The sequence below is a fragment of the Cryptomeria japonica genome, chromosome 6 (genome assembly GCF_030272615.1).
Source record: "Cryptomeria japonica chromosome 6, Sugi_1.0, whole genome shotgun sequence".
NCBI classification, from domain to species: domain Eukaryota; kingdom Viridiplantae; phylum Streptophyta; class Pinopsida; order Cupressales; family Cupressaceae; genus Cryptomeria; species Cryptomeria japonica.
The window spans coordinates 362,395,219-362,422,156 of record NC_081410.1 but is presented as its reverse complement, the minus strand read 5'-3'; the positions used below and the strand labels follow the sequence as shown (position 1 = coordinate 362,422,156).

The 26,938-nt window shown below is 36.6% G+C and overlaps 1 non-coding gene across 1 annotated transcript; it reads right to left on the bottom strand.

The window, feature by feature from the left end:
• Positions 1-21,183: 21,183 nt before the first annotated feature.
• TRNAT-AGU (transfer RNA threonine (anticodon AGU)) lies at positions 21,184-21,255 on the bottom strand. Its single transcript has one exon. It is a non-coding gene; the product is annotated as a tRNA-Thr (tRNA).
• Between the last annotated feature and the right edge of the window lie 5,683 nt (positions 21,256-26,938).

Sequence of the window (26,938 nt, the reverse complement as noted above, 5' to 3'; positions counted from 1 at the left end):
GATTGTTGTGAATCGGGAGTGCTCCTACGTCAGACATTCGGGGTTATTGAAAAAGTGAGCCTATCACTTTGCTGGGGTCAGAGGGAAACCAAGGCAATCTACCTTTGTCTAAGAAATCCAAGATGAATCTTCAACTGGTATTTCCTTCCACTTCACAAGATATTCTTTATACTCATTGCTCCAGGTACTACACCCAATCCTACTATCCAAAATCTCTTCAACCTGATCTGGTTCCTTCCAGGGCAACTATTTCTCCAAGTCTGCAACATTGTCCTTACTAAATTTAGGTTCATGGTACTCATGAAGATCTAAAATGTTGAATATGGATGAAATACTTATAATATCTGGTAGCTCCACTTCATATGCATTTCGAGAACTGAACTTCCTCAAAATCTTACAGGGTCCAAACTTCTTCATCTACAACTTATTATAAGTTCCAATCGGGAATCTCTCTTTTCCCAGATATACCATCACTTCATGGCCAACTTAAAACTCCTTATGTCTCCTCTTCTCATCTACCTTTTCCTTATATTTGTTGTTCATGTCCTCCAAATGTTGTTTAGCTTGGATATGCAATGTTGCCATGTGATCTACAAAATCTTCAAATCTTCAAAACCTAATATTGTCACTCTCATCTCAGCCAACAAATTCCTTCTCCTACTCAATGTATCAACAACTTTGTTAGATTTTCCACTTCTATGCTTCAACACAAAGGTGTAACTCTGCAAGAATTATACCCATCTCATACGTCTTTGATTCAACTTACTTTGACTATTCAAATACTACAAAGCTTGATGATCTATATACAATACAAACGCTTTAGGCAACAAGTATTGTCTCCATTTCTTCAAGGCTTGAAATATGGCATAAAATTCTTGATGATACATTGAATATCTCCTCCGGGCATCATTTAATTTCTCATTGAAATAGGCTACTACTCTCCCTTCTTGACTCAATATTGCTCCTATTTCTATTCCATTTGCATCACAATCCACTTGGAATACTTTATTGAAATCTAGTAAAGCTAACACAGGTTGCTCAGTCACTTTCTTCTTTAACAATTCAAGACTTTTGTTTTTTTCAGTGGTCCACTTGAATTCCTTCTGATCTCCTCTCATGGTCTAAGTCATAGGGTTACAAACTGAACTGAAATTTCTGATAAACTTCCAGTAAAAACTAGCCAATCCATAAAATGATCTTACCTCTCCAATGCTTTCCAGTGTAGGCCACTCAAAAATGGCTTTCACTTTCTCAAGGTCCATCTTCAAACCATCCTTAGATATCACAAAGCCCAAATAGACTAAATCATTCTTCATGAAAATACACTTCTTGATATTGATCAACAACTTTTCTTCTCCCAACCTCTGCAAAACTTGTCTTAACTGCAACAAATGCTCCTCTTTTGTCTTACTAAAAATCAGAATTTCATCCAAATACAAAATAACAAACTTACCCAATAATTTCTTTAATACCTCATTCATCAGCCTCGTGAAAGTACTCGGTCCATTAGTCAATCCAAAAGGCATCACCAACTATTCATATAGTCCCTTGTTTGTCTTCAATGCTATCTTCCACTCATCACCTTCTCTGATCCTTATATGATGATATCCACTCTTCAAATATATCTTTGTAAAGTATTTTTCTCCACTCAAATAGTCCATTATGTCATCCATCCTAGGCAAAGGAAACCAGCATTTCATTGTTGCTCTTGAATTGGTACACATCCTCCATTCTCCTTTCTTCTTAGGTGCTAATACTGTTTGTAATACACAATGGCTAGACTCTCCCTGATCAAACCTTTCTTCAACAACTCCTACACTTGTCTATTTAGTTCTTCATTCTTTGTCGGTGTCAATCGGTGTGCATCTTTGTTAGGCAAACTAGCTCCGGGAACCAAGTTCATGCAATGACTAATACTTCTAATAAGTGGAGATCCATTAAGTATAACATTATCTGAAATGATATCCTCATATTCTATTAGGAAAGCTCTTATCTCTTCTGGGTGCTCTCCTTTTGGTTCCGGTCTCTCAGTCTTCTTAGGAATTAAGGAAATACACACATTCTCATGTCTTAGTCCATCCATGAATTTCCTTCCATCTACTAAATAGATTCTGGCATTCATATAGACTTCATTATTAAAAGGTTCCTCCAGAGGTATCAAGGTTTACTTCATCCCATTGGCCACAATAGTGTATGCATTCTTCCTCCCATCATGTATTATCTATCAAACTGCCAAGGTCTACCTAATAAAAGATGACAAATATCCATAGGCATAATATCACACAAGACTTCCTCATGATAATTCCCAATTTTTAATTTCACCATACATTATTCACTTACTAACAACTTATGTTCATCCTGAATCCATGCTATCTGGTAAGGCTTAGGGTGTTTTAATCTCCACAATTTCAACTTATTCACCATCTCTTCTGAACCACCGCTATCAATAACAACTTTACAACACTTACTGGATACCTTGCATCTGGTCTTTAAAATATTCTTCCTCTGCAAGGGCTCTTCATCTCCTTTGGTATGACACAAAGCTCTCCTCATCATCAACAATTCTCCATCTTCTATTTTATTGTCTAATCTGGTGGGGTTTTCTTCCACCACTGCTTCTCTTCCAGTATTCTCTTTCTTCTTACACTCGAATGCATAATGTCCTTCTCCTCCACACTTAAAGAAAGTTCCTCTAAATATCCTCTTGTCATATCTTCCAAATTTCTCATTCCGGTAATCATTTGGTTCTCTCCTCTGGTAGAAATTTCTATCATCCTTCTGATATGAATTACCTTCTTTTCTCACTTCCTTATCTGTGTTCTAATTTGCACTAGTTCCTCTTCCTCCTTGAAACCTTTCTCCATTAAACCTTCCACCTCTACCTCTTTGTCTCTGCTCATGTCTTTTGTTCAATTTCTCTTCAACCTTTAGGGCATACTGGTAAGCCTCTTCAACACTCTCCAATTTGATCATAATGAGTTCATCATGTATAGACATCTGCAACCCATTCAAATATCTTGCAATTTGTTCAACTTCATCATCAACATGTCCAGATCTGATGTATAACGTGTAAAATGCTTAGGTGTACTCATTCACACTAGATTCCTTTTGTCTTAGATTTTGCAACTTCCAGAACAAATCCACTTGATAATTTGTCAGCACAAACTTCGATTTCAACTTAACAATCATCTGATCCCATGTCTTAATATTTTCTTTACCTCTTCTCCATCTGTCAACTTGTAAATTCTCCCACCAAAGATATACATGACCTTTCAACCGGGTACAAACATATTTCACCGTCCTCTCTTCTGTAGTGTTTTCAAAATTGAAATACTTCTCCATATCTGGGATCCAATCCATCAATTCATCTGAATCTAACTTCCCATCATATTTCGATGGGGTAAAATGAGGTTTAGTGTTCGCCCTACTCAAAGCCCTTAAAAACCTTTCTTGATCCAGATCAACCATCAGTGGGCTTACTTGTTCTCCTGGGGCTTATTCTCCTTCATCTTCACTTACATCTTCAATATGTTGGCCTCTTCTTTGGGCTGTCTCCACGTCTTCTAACTAGGCTGCTATTCCTCACAACATCTCCATCACAATAGGGTTTGCATTCCCATGAGCTCCACCATTCCTAGTTCCTCTTTGCACCATTGATTCACGCTAGTCCTCTGTAATTGTAGGTTGGATCTATAATCCACCACCCTACAACAAAAAAAATAAGGACACGCAACCTCTGAAATGAAACTCCGCTTTGATACCACTTGAAGCAGTCACCACTAAGGGGGGACCTCAAAGAGATCAACCCAGACCAGTCAACAAGAGTAAACACAATAGAAACACACATATATGATGGAGGCAATGTAGAATAGGTTATTTTATTGAATAAAATCTGATTACATCCAACCAGTAACAACTAGGTTACAACATATCGGCTCACAGGCCTGGTAGAATAGGTCACAATCGGGACCTTGAATCGAAAGATCTATCTTTTATGCTTAGTCTAGCTATCTGGTTCTCTAATTGATTCTAATAGATTGTATTCTAATTCATAATTACAAATATATATATATATATATTGATCCAAAGGATCCAGTCAGCCCAAAAGGGGTCAAAACCTAAAGAACAAGACTTAACATGAAAATAACAAGGTCAGCCTCTGCCAAGAGATTCCTCTAGAAAATCTAAAGGATGAAATGTAGATCACAGGAAAAGGTCAACCACATGCCAAGGAACATCAAGATCAATGGCCAAGGCTCCTCAAGATTCGAAATGGGTTCCGGTAGATCACCAGAATAGGTCTAAGTCCACTAATAACAAAGGAACAATTGGTAACAAGAAACTATCATGGAAACCGGTAGCGATATCTTGTTGGAATGTGATCCAAATATGATTTGGTCTAAAAGAAAGAAAGAAGATCAAGTCTTCAAGGAAAATCCAACTCCACAAGATCCAGTGAGCCAAAACAAGGATACACAAAAAGGAAAACTGAAACTGCAAAAAGAAAGCAAAACAGAAAGGAAAATGTTTTTGGTTGATGCAATATTGTTGTGAGCCAGGGTTGCTCCTGCATCACCTTCAATCTCTCTCATGAATCAACATCAGATATCAAGATTATGGAATAATTTTCTTCAAACCTCAAAACATTTGTCTCTATCACTACAACCAAAATTACACAACCAAAATTAAGATATGCAAACTATACTCATGCTCCACCGGTTACTGTATTCCACCTTCCAGACTTATGCCTCATGAACAATGCAACTTTTGGTAAACCAAATCATCATGTACAGGATATGATTTCTAAACTAAGTGTCCATCAATGACAACCCCTAAGCATTTCTCATGCACCAATCTTCACTAGAACAATGTCTCTTGCCAACACTTCACACCATTGGCCAATTGACAAGGATATCATGACAAGATGGACAAGCCTTCTTCACTTCGGGCTCTGCAAGACCTAGGTGGGTTAACCTATAGCAATACTCACAAATTTACAATGTACTAGACCTGTATTTCTTTTAAAATAAATAATTATCAATGACACAAGGTTAATACAAATAGAAAACTCATAATTGGCCCCTATTCTGCTTATTTCACAAAATATTATCAACTGAGGATCCAAATCCTTAACATAAAAAAAAGTAAAATGAGAGAACAATTACTTAAAAGATATTGTGGTTACTGAACAAACATATCATCAAACTAGTGTGTTATTCATAGGAACAGAGTCATGTTTTTGATAGACTGACATGAGTAACATTTAAATTCCTGAATATAAATGCCTTACAAATATGTCCCATCACAATACCCAAGAATCATTACTTAAATAATCGTATAACTATTACTCAATTATTCTAATGAACTACCAGAATTTAATTTCTTCCTTAAAGAAAACCTAAGTATCACATCACACATCTAGAGTAAACCCATAGAGACAACACCATTTTCCTTAACAAATGAAACAATACAATTGAGAAACAACATATACGAGATGATTCATTAGAGTATTTCTATTAATATCTATATGTGCAACAATTTCATATGTCAGAAAAAGATAACTCTATATCAAGAAAACCCTCCTAAGTCATTTCCATATTACATTTTTTAGAACCCCTACAAAATGACCATGGATTCTCTTATATAAAATAAGGGAGCAACAAAGCTTCTGGCCAATACAATGCCACATGTCACTATCTAACTTTATCATCAAGCAATAAAACACAACACTTATCTCGAGGATAAACTAAGGATGAATAATACCATAAAATACCATGATTCAAAAGGAATTATTACCTTTTACAGTTATAACCTTTTTGACAAATCATATTAGAAACAAGAGGCAATTTGATTAGGTTGCACTGGAATTCATGAAAATAAAAGAAAACCTCCAGCTAGTAGAAGTACCTCTGATGACTCACTTCTCTCTAGAAAGGAACTTTTGACAAGAATCCAAGTGTGCATTATATGAAGGAGTCACTAGAGTAGCATTATCTTTAATCAAGATCTTGACACTAAAATCCATCTAGTATAAGCCACTTACCTACAATTGTAGATTCTCCACCACCTTATTAGCATCATCTAGAACTTTCTCTAGCACCCTGCGAAAAAGGCAATTTCCAAGTTCTATCTTCCATTCTCATTTTGTCCTAAGCTCTTTGTTTTCTTTTATGTATGAAGGGAGGGGAGTGCCTTGTAATTTGGCAAATCTTTTCAGAGCTTATGCAATACATCCATGAAATCTGTAGTGATTACTTAGCAATTCATCAGCCTTAAATAATGTCGGCTCTAATTCATTCAACATATTTGTCCACAACTGAGCATCTGGACCACAAACAAATTCAATAAACTTATAGATACAGTAGATTAGTTGTTTCTTTTGAAACAAATATCACATGGTAAGTTTTAATTGGATCTCTACTTCCCGTTGCCTCTACATTACATGAAATAACTCTTGATGTCTTATCTGTGTAATATGTAGATAGGGCAATATTTGTTCAAACCCCATGTGAACTTATTCATTCGGAGATATTTCTTTAAATACGTTACCTCCTGTTTCAACTTTAATACTTGTTTCTTAGCCTCCTATCATTTATTTCTTTCACATATGAGGTTGGTTTGTAACTTGGAAATGGTGTTCTCTGTTGGCAGCAACAATGAAGGAAGATTGAGAGGGGGGGGGGGGAGGGGTGAATTTGTCTTCACCGGATCATAAAAATTTACTACAAATACTAATATGATAAACTGTAGAAATGGTAAAGATAAGAAAATTGATAGAACAACACACAACACCAAGATTTTGATGTGGAAAACTTGGTTAAGGGAAAAACCATGGTGGGAACCTACCCACAGTAAGACGATACTTAGCAGTAGTATGTGAAAATATTACAATGAGGAATGCACATGCATTCAGGCACATTGCCTAGAGCTCACTGCTCAAATACAATGACCCAGAAGGCTACAACCCTCAAGGAAGTCTCACTAACTTACAAAAAGATTCAGACTATAATCTGAAAGAAATGAACTGAAAGAATAACATCTCCAAATGCCTAATTATAGTTCCGGTTGAGCACAGGTATCTTCTCAGCAATACCAATCTCTCCCTAATCACAACAATGAAAGATGAATCACTTGATTGCACATACACCACTCTTTGATAATGCAGAAACAACCTCTACACCTAAATTACATGACAATATCACTTATATATACAAATCATCAACCTTGACAACAAGGACGGATAAACCCTCAACTCACAATTACAAATTACATCACATGATAGAAAGATTGACCACTGGACCAATATAATGATTTACATGACACATGGACCTAATTCAAATTCTCAATCGCTTAACTCCATTGATAATCATGCCAAGAACAACCGCAACATGCTACACCACCAGAAATACAACATAACATGAAAATCATCACCTATTCATAAAAACCATCAAAAACTCACACAATGATCAATGCAGATCATAAAAAAAATTAGAAACGACTAGGAAACACCATTGTTGGGACTCATTAAATTTGAGTCAAGTTTAGAGGCCCATTTCAAAAAATTTCTCTGTATGTCAGAAAGGCACCTAAATGAGTAAGTTTGAATGGCCTAGTTAGAGAGGGGGTAAATGGAGCCGGTTGATTTTCAGAGGGTAAGGCTCGGGATTCATGTCCCACACCTTTCATTTGGCCTATTCAGTGATGTGCAAATTTCAAAATTTAGTCTGGATAAGTTTGTGAGATACCCATTTTGAGGGGTGAGCTGAAAGTGCATTTTAGGCACAAATGCAGATTTTATTGAGTAGCCTTCTTTGAGCGATTGCAACTTTTGCCCTGTTGATTTTCATAAATAAATTCAAAATGGATTCAATTTTATGCATAAATGTGAGTCATCTTGCAAAGTTTCAAGTCTTAACGAATCCATTTTCTCATTTTTTGAAGATCAATATGTTTGCAATTTGTATGGTTTGACAAGTTCCTATTTCAGTGCCTAGTCGGAGCCTTGTTTCGTATAAGTGTAAAAGTTGCCTCAGCAAGTGTTATGACAAAATGTTTATTTTGGGATATTTTTGGTATAAATTATGAGGTACGTTTCAAATTTCAAGCCTTTGTCAATCCGTTTGATTGGTTTTCAAAAGGGTTCATTTAGCCATCATTTTCGGTCTTCTGCACTTTGTGTTATATCAGTTAATGTAGCCATTTTCATGAGCACACCATTTGCATCCAGTCAGGCTTTTGGTCAAATTGAGAATTTGAAGATTTAGTATGTACTTCAAGGTACTTGTGTTTCAAATTTGAGGACCTACGGAGGTCGTTTGATCTTTTTGAGAAAGGCATCATGTGTTGCCAGAACATTGACTTCATCAGGTCCGCAATGTCGACAAAGCCAGTTGGTCATTTTCGGTGATTAATATCTCTTTGCTTGGGACTCATCTTGAGAAACCATTTGGTAGAGTTCATCCTTGTATATCAGAGTACACGCCTGTTAGATGGCGAGGTCTAGAAAGGTGTTTTGACTACTTTGAAAATTACGTCTTTGCGATTAAATGGGAAAAATGTGGCGTAATTGCCTGAAAGTTGCGAAACTCAGTTTAATGATCCGAAAATGATGTCGATCATTTCCAAAGGTGTGCATGAGGTTCTTGAAGCATTTCAGAGGTCACTTGCATGAAAACAAAAAAAAATTTAGTCGGACTCACTTTGGGGACCGACCTGGCTCATGCCCGTACATTGATTTTATTGGTGACTTTATTTATTAAAAGATTTCCAGAATATGCCAATAATTGGAGTATTGCAAGGAGAAAAGGAAGATAGCCATGTAAGAAGGTAGAGGCCTTGTAACAATCTGATTACAAAGCAATAATCATGCAATGATAGTTACACTTTTGTGATAGTAATATGTCAAAGATTGCAGTCATAAAAGAAAGCCAAGAATCGTCACAAAATCAATGATGGATATAATCCAATTAAAGACAATAAGAGAAGCAAAGATAGAGTCAAAGAGACTTTGACAATTTGATAAAGGAAAGAGCAGCTACAGCAATACAAAGGCTGAGGTAGAAGACAGTGGATAAAGTTTCAAACATAATATATACAGTCCTTGTTTTAGAAGTTAAAACACACACATATCACTTATGAATAGCATGGTGGCCAAAGGGAAGTGTTGAAGCCAAACAACAAATGCTAACAGCAAACCATTAAAAGTTAAAAACAAAATACAATTGGCAGTTCTGAAGCTAATTTCTTCCTGTGTGTTAAATGTGGTATTTGAAAGGCTGTATAAACTCCCAGTAGCTACAACAGCTCAATTAAATCTTTAGAAACCAAAAGCAAATATGTTGGATAGTGTAAAGCCATCCTCTCCCTCACAAGGGCATGTTTGGAGCTGCATAAACTTTGAGGTAAATGCAAATGGCAAATGCAACAAGCATAGCATCCCCCCACGTGAAGCTACAACAAATAATTGAAAACCAGTTAATTCTCCTCTCTCACATGGCATGCAAAGCAGGATGAAATTATGATCAAATGCATTGGCATCAGCTTAAATTTCAGTGTGGTTATTGAATGTGTGTGGCAAATGAAAGAATGGCATTCCAAATAAATGCCAGTCAAAGCATCCTCCTCTCCCAACACGTGATGATGAAAAGGCCATAGAATTTCTCAAATCAATGCAATATTGGAAATCTTTTATGCCATTCTCCTCCCCCACATGAGTAGAGACATTGAGGTTTGAGTAACAGCAATAGCAAGAGGCAATGTGGAGCAGTAGCATGGTAAGAAAGGGCAACGTTGAAACCAAATGGAAACTTGCAGTTTGTGTGGGGGTCTTCAAACTCCACGCTATCATCTCCTCCCTCACTGTGTGGTCAAGGTACTGAAAGGTATCTAAAACATAGCTTTAGCAATTACAATAAATGAAATCCTCTCCTCTATGTAGTCTTTCTTGTTGTGCGTGGCATGGTGTTTGGAGGGCATTAAAACAGGTTTCCAGCAAATGCACATGGCAGGCATAGTGCCAATTGCATTGCCTTCATCATTTCTCCCTTCTGCGTGGTGTATGGAGAGTGCAGAAACATGAGGTAAAAGGAAATAAACCCCAAAGACAAGGAAACACCATTAAAACCCAAGGGGAAAGCTTAAAAAATGCAGTCCCAGGCATGAAGCATTATCCCACATTGGTTGGGCGATGAGGTTTTTTGATATTTAAATGCAAATCTCCACCAATACATAATGTCAAAGCCTTTGGGCTTTTGATAGATGGTGTCATTCGGTGCCCAATGTGGGCCCACGCATGGGCATGGATCCCAAGGTGACCAGAAGTGCTGACTGAGTGGCAACCAGGTGGACCCCACGTAGGCACACTTCTTGAGGCAGATTGTTGAAATTTTGCAAAGAAAGGTCGACTTAACCAGTGAGAAGGTTTGGAGCAGATCAACAGTCGGCGAGATGCATGCGAGTTAAGCCCTGTGAAATGGCGAAAAGCTCAGGCGGATCACGAAGAGTTAAAGAGTGACCAAGTTCGGAGGATCCGACGGTCTACGCGATTTCAGAGCCCGAAGATGCAAGATCGTTAGCCATCATGAAATGGCAAAAGATAGGTGGCAGGTCCAGTCAGAAGTCTAGCAGGCGGGCCCTGTCCTAGTGGTGGTGATGTGGCACATAGTTGGTGCATAGGTGGCAATCCAATGGTGATGATGTGGTGTTGAGGTGGCACCTAGGTGGATGACAAGCAAGCGGACAAGTGGCGGTGATGAGGTGTCATCCTAGGTGGCGTCTAGTCAACCCCATCGACCAATTAGAGACCACCACGTGGCAAAGCATCAGGGCCAAAAGGGAGGCAAAAAATTAAATTTAAAATCAGATTAATGATATAGTTTCAACTATATGAATAATTCAAAAATTTAAATGATTGTGCACATTTGAAGGATTAATTCGCCCAAGGCTGTATTTTTGGCCAAAATATGAAGTATTATATGTTTCCGGAAAGCTCTCAGAGTGAGGAATCCAATTATGTAGTCAATTTCAACAAAGATCATATATTTTGGGAGAAATTTGGATGGGAATTAAATTCAGTTAGAAAGAGGGACAGTTGGCATGTTCTGATGGAAGACTTTCTTTTTTCCCTCTTCTTCTTATTCCCAATTCTTTTCAGTTGTAGGGGTTCCAAAAATTTGGAGAAAGGCTCCAGATTTTCATGGTTTCCAGTTTTGATTAGCTTGACCCAAATGTATACAATTTTATGGATCTTTTCAGGGTATAGTGGTCACAGTGCAGTGTTGTAAATGTGTGTTTTAGTTGCAGGTCTTACTTATGTCAAGCATGAGTAAATTCCACACAGTATTGTCTCTAGGCTTATATTCATTGTTATGAATCGAATCCTTAAGGAGGAATGAGATTTGTCGACTTCAAGGGAGTTTGTGTAATTGTTTGTGGGTAACCTTCAAGGAAGTTTTTAAATTCTATAATTAGTCATGAAATGATGGAATATGCAAATAGATCTGATGAATTCTATGAATGAATCAAATGATGCATTAATATAAGGTATTGATGCATGAATATCTTTTTTAAAGGAGAACAAAACTTGCAGCTATGATTTAAATGTGTAGTTCTAGGTGTGACTCTATTGCCCAATGAACAAGGCACTGGTCTTGTAGATTTGAGGATAGCTTCAGAACAACAATTTTAAAAGAAAATCTATTTCCCTTTATGTTTAGGGGTTTGTGTTCCATTATTTCCAAGCTCTATTTCATCTTATTATTTGTACAGATCTAGCCAATTTGTAGTGTTTCCTAACCTGTTGAGCTTGTGAAATGATCTATCTGCTTATAGTTGATGCAGTTGTGTGTTTGTAATTGTTGTATTCAAAGTATCAAAGGGTATCCCCCCCTAGGTCTAGCAGAACCTAAAGTGCAGGAGGATCAATTAGGGTCCTATGTTATGTTGTCCAAGCCCTGATGTGTTTTGTAAGACTGAAATTGGCCATTTCATAGAAGGATTGCAGGTGTTCTTGGGTTATCACTTTTGGTGAACAACAACCCGCAAGCATGTTAGAATTATCAAAAATAGCTGCACCAACACCACTTAGCAAATCTTAATATGTCAACATTTGAAAGCTCAAGAACACAACCAATCAGCAATTGTCACAAAGAAAGATAACTTGAGGAGCGCCAAATCACAAACCAACTGAAATGAGCATACACATTGAGGCCATTCCAAACAATCTCCCAAAATATCAACTCTAGATCTAATCACACCAGTATATATCAGAGGAAATATCGAGCTCTGCAAAGCACCAAAACTACTAAATTGGATCATAAGATCTTCTCAATCTGCAATTACTCGAGGAAATCATAGGAATATATTAACATCAATGACAACAACATATCCTAGTAGCAGCAATTTCCAACGATCTCTAACAGTTGTCATCCTACAATTACAAGCCTTTTCCTTTTGAAGCTCCTAGTGCTTCTCTTAATTCAATGTTTTCCTGAGTAATTTGTAAAATTGTTTCATTCAATTCCTCAATCTTGGCCTAAGTAAATAGGGTAGTATTCACATTTAATTCAGCTACATAACTAGCAGGAACATCCTTAATCCTATAAACCATAAACTATCCCATTATTTCATTCATATCACTGATCAACTTTATGTTGGTATTTTGGTATGGTTTTGTCATTGATGTCAACACCTACTGAAACACTAGCACTTTGGAGATCTAGCAACATTCATCGAAAAACAAGTAACTATTGCAAAGTTACTAGTATATGGTTTACCGACAGGATATAATGTTCACCGGCACTTGGAATGATATCGAAGACACTTGGTAATGTCGAAGACATCGTGTGGACACTTTGTTTATCTTTTCCAGATCAGCAAATAGGTCTAGGGTTATCTAGGGTTACACCGACAGGTTTATCTTTTCCAGATCAGCATGGCATGCTATGGAGATGATTTATTATTGTTGTAAATGCATTAAGCCGACATGTTCAATTGGTTATTGCATCGGATATTATATTGTTTGTAAAATGTTTTTTATTCTAATAACTTGTAGAGATGACCTACTAAAATTGGTCTTAGGTTATGGAATAAATGTAAGATCTTATTTGTAAGATTGAATGTGGAAGGCGAAGAAGAATTGTGAGAAGGTATATGCGAGATTAAGCAGAGGTGTACATGAAGACATCATTTGAAGGTGAAACTAGGTTTTTGTAGAAGCATATCAGCATTACACCGGTACTGAATCTAGCATATGAAGATTCTACTTTGTACAGTATATTCTTATTGGATTTAACCATCCAACTATACTCAGTGTGACTCCCATTTTGTGATTGAGTAGTGAGCTCTAGGCTATTGGCCTTTTTGCATGTGCAGACCCCATTTATGTACACTTACTATCTGCAGTAGTATCATCTGATTGTGGGTAAGGTTTCCCACCATGGTTTTTCCCCTTACAAGGTTTCCATGTACAAATATTGGTGTTATATGTTGTGGATGACTTTATGTTTATGTTTCATGCATTAATCTTTACCAGTATAGCAATTTTCTGTTAACACTATCTACCGGCATACTTAACTGGTTTACCAGTATTAAGCATTAAGTTGGTTAAATGGTTTTTGGTTTGAATTTATTAGACAACTGATTCACCTCCCCTCTCAGTTGTCTTCGGGACCTAACAATTGGTATCAGAGCTTAGTCCTCTTTTGCAGAAGTTTAACAACTTGAGGAGATCCAATGTCTACAAATTATTTCAGGAAGGACAGTCCTAAACTTGATGGAACCAACAATGGGATATGGAAGATCAGGATGGAGACACATTTTAATTGCATTGGTAAAGACATCTGGGAAGTTACAAAGAATGGTTATACTGCTATTGTAGCTAGTCAGACTGCTCCAACTACCTTAGCTAAAGATGAGGAGAATGATTGCAAAGCAAGAGAAGCACTTTTGAGTGCATTATCAGATCAACAAATCATGGGATTATCATATAGGTCTACTGCTAAAGCTATTTGGGATCATTTGGAAACACTAAAAGAAGGAGATTCCACAGTCAAGATTGCAAAAATTGAAAGCTTCCGAGTCAGGTATGAACATCTGAAAATGGAAGAAGATGAAAGAATTTTTGCTTTTATGGAAAGGGTAAATGAAATTGTTTTGGGTATTAAATGTTGTGGAGGAGCCCTGAGTGAGGATGAAATTTTTTCAAAAATCTTAAGAGGATTTCCACTGGCATATAAAATGAAGGTTACTGCTATAAATGAGTTGAGAAAAATACCTAATACTTCAGTAACTAGGGATACATTGATTGGAAAACTTTCAGCCTTTTAAATTGAGGAATTTGGTCCTGTTGCTACTATAAAGATAGATTTGGCCTTTAAAGCATCAACATCATCTGCTCCATCATTTGACAAATCAGACTGGAAAGCCTTTTATGCAAGAGAACTTGAAGAAACTAGGAAGGAGAATGAAGAGCTTGAAGAACTTGAAGCACTATTTGCAAGAAAAATGCCAAAAGGTCCAGTTGGAAGTAAGTATGAAGGTAAAGCACCCTTTAAATGTTTCAACTACAATAAAATTTGTCATATGGCTTCGAGATGCCCTGATAGACATGCTAGACTAAGAGAAGAAGCTAGAAGAACATACAAGCCTAATCCTGAATATCAGAGATACAAATTTAAGAAGAACAAAGACAAATCTTGTTACATTGTTGATGAAGGTGTGACTGATGATTCTGATGAGGATCCAGTAGACAATGGATGGGTTTTTGTTGCTATAGTAGAAGATCAACCGGCACCTACTGCTCAACCAGTAGAACAAGCCCTAGTAGCTAAAGTTGAAGTAAAGGATGAATGGATCATTGATTCAGGATGCTCACATCATATGACAAGAGACAAAGGTAAATTCTTGAACTTTCAAGAATACAATGGAGGTTTAGTAAGATTTGGAGATGACAAAGCCTGTTCAATCAAAGGTAAGGGTTCAATATCTCTTGATGGTAAGCATAACACTAACAATGTCTACTATGTTGAAGGATTAAAGCATAATCTTTTAAGTGTAGGTCAATTAGTTGAGAAGGGATTTCAATTACAATTTAAAAATGGAAAATGCAAAATCATGAATAGAACTGGTTTGGAAATTGCAACCGGTAATCAAACTAGAGGTAATATCTTTCATTTGAATAATAGTGAAAAGGAATGCTTGATTGCACATATAGATGAAAGTTGGTTATGGCATAAGAGACTATGTCATGTAAACTTTGATTGCATGGTAAAAATCAATACTTCTAAGGCAGTTAGAGATCTACCTAAAATTGTGAAACCTCAGAATATAATTTGTAAGGAATGTCAATTTGGAAAACAAGTTAGAGCTAGTTTCAAAAAGTATTCCAAACAAATCCAATAATGCTCTTGATTTGATTCACACTGATTTATGTGGTCCAGCTAGAACTAAAAGCTTACAAGGTGATAGATATTTCATGCTAATTATTGATGATTATTCTAGAATGTGTTGGGTTGCTTTTCTTAGAGAAAAATCAGAAGCACTTGGAAAGTTCAAACTATTCAAAGCAATGGTTGAGAATGAAACCGGTAAGAAAATCAAATGTTTAAGATCAGATCAAGGAGGAGAATTCACATCTAAGGACTTTAATACATTCTGTGAAGTGAATGGAATCAGAAGACAGTTATCAGCACCTCGGACACCACAGCAGAATGGAGTTGTTGAAAGAAAAAATAGAACTATCTTGGATGCAGCAAGAAGTATGTTATCTAAAGCAAATCTACCACATGTGTATTGGAGAGAAGTAGTTAGCACTACTGTCTACACATTCAACAAAGTTCACATCAAAGGTGAAATCGGTAAGACCCCTCATGAACTATGGTTTGGTAATACTCCTACTCTTAAGTATTTCAGAATTTTTGGAAGTAAATGTTATATTCAAAGAGATGAGTATATTGGCAAATTTGATCTTAGAAGTGATGAAGGAATATTTCTTGGTTATTCATCTAAGAGCAAGGCATACAAATGTTTTAATAAGAGATTGCAGAAAATTGTTGAGAGTACAAATGTAAAGATTGATGAATTATTCAGAGGAACTTCAAGGTATATAGACTCTAAACCGGCAACATAAATTGTGACAAATGAACCTACACTAAATCCACTGATACAAAATGAAGATCCAGTTACCCCGGTACCATCAGAGGATTCCATAGTAATTGAAGAACAACAACAAACTAAGACACCCGGTATGTAAGATTGAATCATTCTGAAGATCAGATAATTAGAAACAAATTTAAAGGAGTTATGATAAGAGGAAGATTGGCAAATGAAGAGGTATGTCTTATTTCTCAAATTGAACCATCATCTATCAATGAGGCATGTGAAGATAAATTTTGGATTAAAGCTATGGAAGAAGAATTAGGACAAATTGAGAAAAATAATACTTGGACATTAGTTCCCCGGCCTAAAGATAAAAATGTAATTGGAACCAAATGGGTATTTAGAAACAAACTTAATGAAGATGGTAAGGTTGTCAGAAATAAAGCAAGACTAGTGTGTAAGGGATATTCTAAGAAAGAAGGAGTTGATTACAATGAAACCTTTGCACCAGTAGCTAGAATTGAGGCAGTAAGATTATTCTTGGCTTTTGCAGCTCACAAGGACTACAAAGTTTATCAAATGGATATTAAATGTGCATTTTTGAATGGAGATCTTGAAGAGGAAGTATATATTGAACAACTTGATGGATTTTCTTTGACAGATGACAATGATATGGTTTGCAGGTTAAGAAAAGCTCTGTATGGATTGAAACAAGCCCCAAGAGCTTGGTATGCAAGGTTGGATAAGTATCTTTTAAAGATTGGTTTTACTAAAGGAAATGCAGACAACAATTTATATTAAAAAATAACTAATGATGACATCTTGATTATAGAAGTATTTGTTGATGATATAATCTTTGGAGGAGAATATGGATTATGTAAGGAATTTTCTATTAAAATGCAGCAAGAATTTGAAATGTCTATGATTGGAGAAATAAAATTCTTTTTCGGATTGCAGATTTCACAGACTGATAAAGGTATATTTTTGGGTCAATCCAAGTACTTGAAAGAATTACTAAAGAAATTTGGGATGGAGAACTCTAAAACAGTAAGCACACCTATGACTACAAATGACAAATTATCTCAAAGGGATGAATCTACACCTATTAATCCAACTAGATACAAATATATGATAGGAGGTTTACTGTATTTGACACAAACCAGGCCTGATATTATGAATGCAGTATGTATTGTTTCTAGATTTCAAAGTAATCCTAGGGAAAATCATGAATCAGTAGTAAAAAGGATTTTCCGGTACCTACAAGGCACAACAAATCTTGGATTATGGTATCCTAGAGATGAAATTTTGATCTATGTGCATACACAGATGCAAATTGGGCAGGAGATGTGGATGATAGAAAAAGTACCACTGGAGGAGCATTCTTTCTTGGAAAGAGATTAGTTTCTTGGTTGAGTAAGAAACAAAGTTGTACATCTTTATCAACAACAGAATCAGAATATGTTGCAGCAGCAACTAAATGTACACAGGTACTATGGCTTAAGCAAATGTTGAAAGACATAAAGGTAAAATGCAAAGAACCTATTACTATATATTGTGATAACACTACAGCAATTGATATATCTAAGAATCTAGTATTACATTCTAAAACAAAACATGTTTCTATCAAACTGAATTTTCTAAGGGAAAAAGTTGAAGAAAAGGAGATAAAACTAGTTTATGTGAATACTAAAGAACAACTTGCAGATATTTTCACAAAAACCTTTACCTAAGGAGACTTTTGAATATCTCAGAGATCAGCTTGGAGTCATACCACCACCGGTAGAGACTTAGACAGTTGATGATTGTCATCAACCGATAGAATTAAAAGACAACTCTTTTACTCTGGTCTTTGATGAGGAAGCTACTTCTCAAGGTGAGTAGTTGGTATATTGAATTGATTGGTATTTTGTATATAAACTTGATTTTTGTAACTTTGGCATTTGATGTCAAAGGGGGAGAGATATCTGTGGAAAAAAGCATTATCTTTTGAGGAGAGATTGGTATTGAAAATAAATCTTTGGATAAACACATGTTGCTCCCAGGGGGAGAAATTGTTGTTTAAAGGAGATTGTTGGTTTTTGGTATTTGGCATTTCTGTTTTGACACTTTGATGGTTTTTCCATCTTGTGTTTCCATCAATGCCAAAGGGGGAGATTGTTGGTATTTTGATATGGTTTTGTCATTGATGTCAACACCTACTGAAACACTAGCACTTTGGAGATCCAGCAACATTCACCGGAAAACAAGTAACTATTGCACAGTTACTAGTATATGGTTCACCAGCAGGATATAATGTTCACCGACACTTGGAATGATATGGAAGACACTTGGTAATGTCGAAGACATCATGTAGACACTTTGTTTTGAAGAATTAATCATTGGTATATTCATGTTTGCATATTTGCTTTTACCGACAAATAGGTCCACGGTTATCTAGGGTTACACCGATAGGTTTATCTTTTCCAGATCAGCATGGCACGCTATGGAGATGATTTATTATTGTTGTAAATGTATTAAGCCAACATGTTCAATCGGTTATTGCATTGGATATTATATTGTTTGTAAAATGTTTTTTATTGTATTATCTTGTAGAGCCGACCTACTAAAATTGGTCTTAGATTATGGTATAAATGTAAGATCTTATTTGTAAGATCGAATGTGGAAGGTGAAGAAGAATTGTGAGAAGGTATATGTGAGATTAAGAAAAGATATACACAAAGACATCATTTGAAGGTGAAGCTACATTTTTGTAGAAGCATATCAACATTACACTGGTGTTGAATCTAGCATATGAAGATGCTACTTTGTACAGTACATTCTTATTGGATTTAACCATCCAACTATAGTCAGTGTGACTCCCATTTTGTGATTGAGTAGTGAGCTCTAGGTTGTTGGCCTTTCTGCATGTGTAGACCCCATTTATGTACACTTACTATCTGTAGTAGTATCATCTAATTGTGGGTAAGGTTTCCCACCGTGGTTTTCCCCCTTACAGGGTTTCCACATACAAATATCGGTGTTATGTGTTATGGATGGCTTTATGTTTATGTTTCATGCATTAATCTTTACCGGTATAGTAATTTACTGTTAACACTGTCTAAACTGGTTTACCAGTATTAAGCATTAAGTTGGTTAAATGGTTTTTGGTTTGAATTTATTAGATAACTAATTCACCACCCCCCCCCCCCCCCCTCTCAGTTGTCTCTGGGACCTAACACTTTAGTCTTTGTCCCTCAGGATACATGCACCACATGGAAAGAGTCTTATTAGAAGGTCTAAACTTTGAACCAAAACAAAGCTTATCATATCCTTCATCTGTGAGATTGCATTCAAATTTCTGGTCTCTTCTCAAATTATCAAAAACAATATTGGAGGATAAATCCATCCCAAGAATAATAAAAAATCTACCTTTCTTAAGCAATTGCCTCCCCTTTTCAGGTGTCATTTGATCAAATTCTTCCTTGATCTCTCCATATAATTTCTTGTTACATTCCTCCCATTGCTCATTAGGGTTTTCTTTCAGTCTCGGGGCAATGTCTCTTCCTTGCCACTTATACATAAATAATCTAAATTATAGAGAATGAATGAATTTATCATCAAATAGAAAAGATTATGATGTTTTTCTTCTCACATCTTTTGTCAGATAGTTGCTTATTTGAATCAAATCGTCATTATTCTCATCAAGTGGAATATAAGGTTGCAACCTTACTTCTTCAATCACTTGCTCCTCCTCTTTCTATTTTCTTGTATCTTCACCCTCCCGAGACAAACCAACACATGAAGATGGTGTTAGAGACATTCTGGCCAAAGCAGAAACCTCAACTAGGCCTCCTACTGCAAAGGTTGATGGACTTGGAGATGGGGGTGGAGCAATGGATAAGTTGGCTAGAAGAATAGGGGAATTCTAAATAATCTTCTCCATCCTTACTACCCTGTTAGATTCATCCAAAAAAATTCCTTCATAAGAAGGGTCCTCAAACCTTTTCCTACTTTCAATTTTTTGTACTTTGAAGTACATTGATCTTCTTGCCTGCACCTCTTAATAAGATTTACAATTCCTAATTAATTACTCTTTTACTTCAAATTCATGTTGGACCTTCCTTAATGTCATTTCCCTTTTAGAAGAAGTATAATAGCCTTCCGGGTCAAATTCCCTAGCTATCAATCCTAGTGGCCCAAATGAAAGACATAAGAAACTTAATGACGTGCTCGAAACCCTTGTTTGAATTAATTTAAAAATCACCAATTTCAAGATACATGGGCAATAAAGATCCCTTTTGATTCATCATAAAAGGAGCTAAGGCTTCATAAATTTTCCACACAATCTTCAGAGAAACCAATTTATTTGAAACTATAAATGGTAAAATATGTGGCATTCCCTTGAATCTGTTCACCCTGATCTATGTATATTGCTCATCCAAATACAAGTTGGCCCAATTATGGTCAATACTCACCTTGAGTTTCTTTTCCTTCCACTTTGGTCCTAGGAAACTCATCACTTTGTTTGACAATGGAGGAACCTCTATGACACATGCATCATATATTCTTTTGACAAAATATTGCTCAAACACAAGAGCTTGTGAATGCTAGTCTCCACTGTCCCGAATAGTAGTCCATACCTAGACTGGTACTTTAACACCCTTCTAAACAGTCCTTATATTATGAAAAGGGCTCCACACTACATATTTGTGTCCCTAAAATAATATCATATGCATTAGCAATTAATACCATTTGAAATTTAATTCTGAACCGGCTTGTTGTATTTTCACCAATGACTCATGCAGTGCATCTGCAAAAAATTGGGGGTAGTCATAAAATCTATAACATCACAAGCAACCAACATTAATTCCTTGGGCATCATCGAGTCCCCACTATACCCTATTGAGACATGGACTAGCTAGGACTCAAACCTAGGACCTTCCATACGCTACTGGAGTGCTCTACCACTGAGCTACTAGCCCCTCTTGGACCAGTCCATCATCGGTCCGGGTGTGGCTTATTTCCAACACCAACACCCCCCCTTAAGCCACACCTCTCATGTGCTTGGGGCTCCTAGCCTGGACCTAGCTCTGATACCATGTTGAGACATGGACCAGCTAGGACTCGAACCTAGGACCTTCCATACACTACTGGAGTGCTCTACCACTGAGCTACTGGCCCCTCTTGGACCAGTCCATCGTCGGTCTGGGTGTGGCTTATTTCCAACACCAAAATACCCCAATACCTGACAAATTGCATAAAAAGTCAATTCAAAATATCTATAGAACAAATCCACTTTATATGGGGGCTTCTCATTTCTATAAACTACTGCAAGTTATTTATGTACCTTGGTCTATGAATAGGCAACCATTTTCTTCTGAAAAGCCCTTCTGTAGCATCATATTCATCCTTTAGGTTTTTCAAATTACTCTTTGTAGCACAATCTCTATAGTGTTCTAATACAAATACCTCCAGTATTTTATCTCTATTGATATCTAACAACCTTCCATTTATGGCTCTAATGTATAGACGTTTAGAATTGTAACATTTTTCTAAGGCTTTGATTACGTCTGTTGGCATTATTGGCATTAAGTTGTTATTGATGTAAACTATTTTGGCATGGTCACTGGTGTGTAAGAAGTGGTGACCAATATAGGAGAAGTAAGACATGATGATTTCAATCTATTTGTATGGAAGTAGATTGAAGGTAAGTTACCGATACACATGAAATGCATCATCTACCAGTAAAGCACGCCCACTGGCAAGACAAAACAAGCAAGAAATAGAAGAACTAGTGGATGTAAACCAATATACTCTGAGAAGATCAATGCTGCTAGTAAATGGATTGAGTAATAGGACCAACATGTTTGATGGAAGGCCAAGTTGATCCACTGACAGAGAAGAGGTATGCAAAAATGAAGGCCCACTGGCAGAGTTAGGTTATACCGGTAAGGAGAGTTGAACCAGTAGTCAATCTTGGTCAACAAAGAATGTCAAACCGAAATTGAAAACCAAGCAGAGGAGGATGTCGACAAATCTAAAAGATGGAAGCCAAATGGTGATCATGCATAGGTCAATGAAGTGTGCATCGACGTAATAATCAGCAAGAAGGTCATCTTTTATGAAGATACCACAAGTCATGGGAGGATGACAAAAGATTACGGCTTGAGGAAGACAAGTTGGCAAGTGATTGAAATTATCCTGCAAGAAGATCTGATCTTCATACTCATTCATTGAAGGAAACAACATAGCCATTAATGGTGTGTGACAGAGAAACACAAAAAAGCATGGTGCAGACCTCCAGATATAGAAAATGCACATTGGAATGTGAGGTGCTGGTGGTGTTGATCGATGACATGCATATAATCTCTCTAGAAAAGAAGATCGAATCAAATCCAATATGAATTGAGTTGGTGAAGGCAAAACCTAATAAGGCATTGTTTGAATGTTGTTTTGGTGGGAACCCTAGAAGATAAATATGTGAGCTCGAGACTGAAATTAGTTGATGCCTGATGCAAAGAGTGAGAGAGAAGAAAGCTTGAGCAAGGAGAAAGATAATCTTACTTAGAGTTTATTCTAATAAATTTGCAGAGTGAGTTAGCAGGCGATCCGGAGAGAGGGTTTAACTGGTAGAGACAGAGTAATCAGTAAACTATTGCAGGTCTAATAGTTAAGCTAATCGGTGGGGTGTGATTGATCAAGAAGGCATCTGAAAGTGACACAATGTGGTGTGAGGCTAAGGGAAAGAGAAGAGAGGCCTGGAGTAACTAGTGAGTGATCAGAGAGATTAATCTAATAATTGGTAGTGTGAGAACTAGTGAAGAAGAGGAGGTTGTTAACCGACAGAAATATATTGATCAGGTGTTGTAGAACTCATTTGCAACTAGGTGTTATAACTATATCTAAGTTGTATTTCATTATACATCATCGAGTTGGAGCTTGGTACAGGGGTTGGTTCTCCTTGGGTTCGTTCCCTAAAGCATTGTAATCCATTGTTTCATTATGAGGCTGGATTGGAGTAGTAGACTCCAACATCATTTCTCACTAAGGTTTTTCCCATATTGGGTTTTCCTCATACATTTGGTGTAGTGGGTTGTATTTGTGTGTTTTCCTCTTTTGATATCTACATTTTTCTTATTGGTTTGATTGTTTAGTACTTAGGGTAATAACCGGTATTCCAAGGTTGTTTGGAAAGAAAAGAATTTAGGAACCACTTATTCACCCCCTTCTTAGTGGTACATTGTGCTCAACAATTGGTATCAGAGCCTAGGTTCCTGGTTGATTATAGCTTGTGTATATTTTGGTCTTAGAAGACAATGGCAAGAAATGAGTCTCTGTCCTCAAAAGCCCCCATGTTTGATGGATCTAACTATGCCTTCTAGAGCAGAAGAATGGAGACCTATATTTCCTCCCTTGGTTTTGATGTGTGGATGTCTATCAAGAATGGGTATACTATCCCTAGTGTTCCTCCCACTGATCTAGATGCCAAGAAGGAGTATGAGAATAATGAAAAGGCTAAAAATGCTACCTTAAGTGGGTTGTCTGATAATGAGTTTGTCAAGGTCATGCACTATGCATCCACCAAGGAAACTTGGGATAAAATGCAGAGGTTATTTGAAGGAGATGAAAAAGTCAAAGAGGCCAAGCTGCAAGCACTAAGGGGTCAACTTGAAGGCATCAAGATGAAGGATGAAAAAAAGATTACAGGCTACCTTCATAGAATAGATGAAACTGTGAATACCATCAGAGGACTTGAATAAGAAATTACAAATGAGATTCTTGTCAAGAAGGTACTTAGATCTCTCACACCTAAGTATGACACTAAGGTCTCTACCATAGAGGAAGCCAATGATCTAAAGATCTTCACAATGGGTGAGTTATTTGGCTCACTAATAACATATGCAATGAGAACAATCGGTGAAGCATCCTCAAGGAAAGAGACAACGTTCAACTCCACCAAAAAGGGAAAGGAAGAGGTTTCTCATAAAGGATCCATTGAAAAATTGGATGTATAGGTAGAAAACTTTGTCAGAAAGCTCAAGAGAGGATTCAACAAGTATAAAGGAAAGTTACCACTCAAATATTTCAACTGTGATAAAATTGGACACTTTGCTGCAAAATGTCCTTATAATGAAACTAGTGGAGATGACTCAAGAATTTTTAGAAGATCTGTTGGTAAAGACAAAGAAAGAAATGTCTACCAAAAAGGAAGAAGAGGCTACCAAAGGTAGAACAACCTATGTACACTATTGATGATGATGCCACAGATGAAGAAAGTTCATCAGAAGATGACTACTATGAGAATGATAGAGAAGTTAATCTTTTTATGGCACTTGATGAACCAATTGGTGAAGATGAGGAAGAAGAAGACATTGAGGCCGAAGTGGATCTAGAAGGTGAGCTCATAAGTTCTCTTAAGGAGCTGAGAAAAACAAGAAGAGAACTCAAGAAGTTCAAGCTTGCTGCAGTAGATGAACAAGATCTCTTGAAGCAATCCCTGGAAGAGTCAAATCAAGTTATATCTAACTTGAAACTCTAGTTGGAAGAAACCAAGAGGATATGCGAAATTACATCCTCTGATCTGATGAAGAAGGAAAAGGAGAATCAAGATCTAGAAGCATAAACAGTGAAGCTCGGAAAGGAGCTTGAAAAAAGTAAGGAAGAAATGAAAGTGAGAATCAAATATGAAGGCAAAACCAAAGCCTTGGACAAGATACTGAGAAAACAAAAGCCATATAAAGATACCGGTGGCTGAGGATTTAAAGAAGGACAAAGTTCAAACAACAAGGATACTGGTAAGAAGACTTATGTAGATGCTGTTAGAAATTGCCACACAAACTAATATACACAATCAATGAACCAGAGGCAACACTCAATGTACCGACATGCAGATCCTAGGAGAAATGCAAGAGTTGATGATGAAGGATTTACTAGAGTCAGTAGTATGAATGTTAGGTCCCGAAGGCAACTGAGAGGGGGGGTGAATCAGTTGTCTAATAAATTCAAAACAAAAACAACTTAATGTTCAATGTCGGTAAACCAGTCTTTTATACTGGTAGATAGTTTATCAGTTAATTGCAATACTGGCAAGGATTAATGCATGAAACAAAAAGACAAAGTCATCCACAACACATAACACCAATATTTGTACATGGAAACCCTATAAGGGGAAAAACCACGGTGGGAAACCTTACCCACAATCAAATGATACTACTACAGATAGTAAGTGTATACAAATGGGGTCTGCATATGCAGAAAGGCCAAGCACCTAGAGCTCACTGATCAAATACAAAATAGGAGTCACACTGACTACAATTGGATGGTTAAATCCAATAAGGATGTACTACTTAAAATAACATCTTCATATGCTGGATTCAATATCGGTGTAGTTCTTGATATCCTTTCAAAAAAACCTTGCTTTACCTTCAAATGATGTCTGTGTGTATAGCTCTGCTTATTCTCGCATATACTTCACATAATCCTTTCTCGCATTCCACATTCAATCTTACAAATAAGATCTTACATTTATATCATAAACAAGACCAATTTTAGTAGGTTGGCTCTAAAGGATATTACAATAAAATCAATTTACAATTAAAACAATATCCGATGCAATAACTGATTCAACAAGTTGGCTTGATACATTTACAACAATAATAAATCATCTCCATAGCATGTCATGTTGATCTGGAAAAGATAAACCTGTCGGTGTATAACCTGGACCTATTTGCTGATAACGGCAAATATGCAATCACAAATATGCCAATGAACAAGTCTCCAAGACAAAGTTCCCAAACAATGTCTTCGACATAACCAGGTGTTCTTCATGTCATTCCAAGTGTCGGTTATCATTATATCCTACCGGTGTACCAGATACCAATGACTGTGCATGAGTCATTTTCTTGCCAGTGAATGTTGTTGATTCTCCAAAGTACCAAATTTGATAAGGTTTAGTAGGTGTTGACATCAATGACAAAACCATACCAAAATACCAAAAATCTCCCCCTTTGGCATTGATGGCAACACAAGATGGAAAAACCATCAAAGTGCCAAAACAGAAATGCCGAATACCAAAAACCAACAATCTCCCAAAAATACAGATAAAGAGTAATCAATCTCTCCCCAAAGTAACAATCTCTCCCCCTGAGAGTTGTATGAGTTTTCCTTTGTTTTTTATGTGTTTTTCCATACCAATCTCTCCCCCTTTGACATCAAATGCCAAATTAATATAAACATGTTCAGATACAAAATACCAACCAATCAACTTCTCCCCCTGAGAAGTAGCTTCCTCATTAGAGCCGGAGTAAAAGATACCTCTGTTAATTCTGCTGGTTGATGATAAACATCAACTTCATAAGTCTCTACCAGTGGAGGTATGACCCCAAGATGATCTCTAAGATATTCAAAAGTCTCCTTAGGCAAAGGTTTGGTGAAAATATCTACAATCTATTCTTTAGTATTCACATAAACCAGTTTTATTTCTTTTGCTTCAACATTCTCCCTTAGAAAATACAGTTTGATAGAAACATGTTTGGTTTTAGAATGTAGTATCGGATTCTTAGATATATCAATTTCTGCATGGTTATCACAATAGATAGTAATAGGTTCTTTGCATTTTACCTTTATATCCTTCAACATTTTCTTAAGCCATAATACTTGTGTACAGTTAGTTGCTACTGCAACATATTCTGATTCAGCTATTGATAAAGATGTACAACTTTGTTTCTTGCTCAACCAAGAAATTAATCTGCTTCCAAGAAAAAATGCTCCTCTGGTGGTGCTTTTTCTATCATCCACATCTCCTACCCAATTTGCATCTGTGTATGCACATAATTCAAAGTTTTCATCTCTAGGATACCATAAT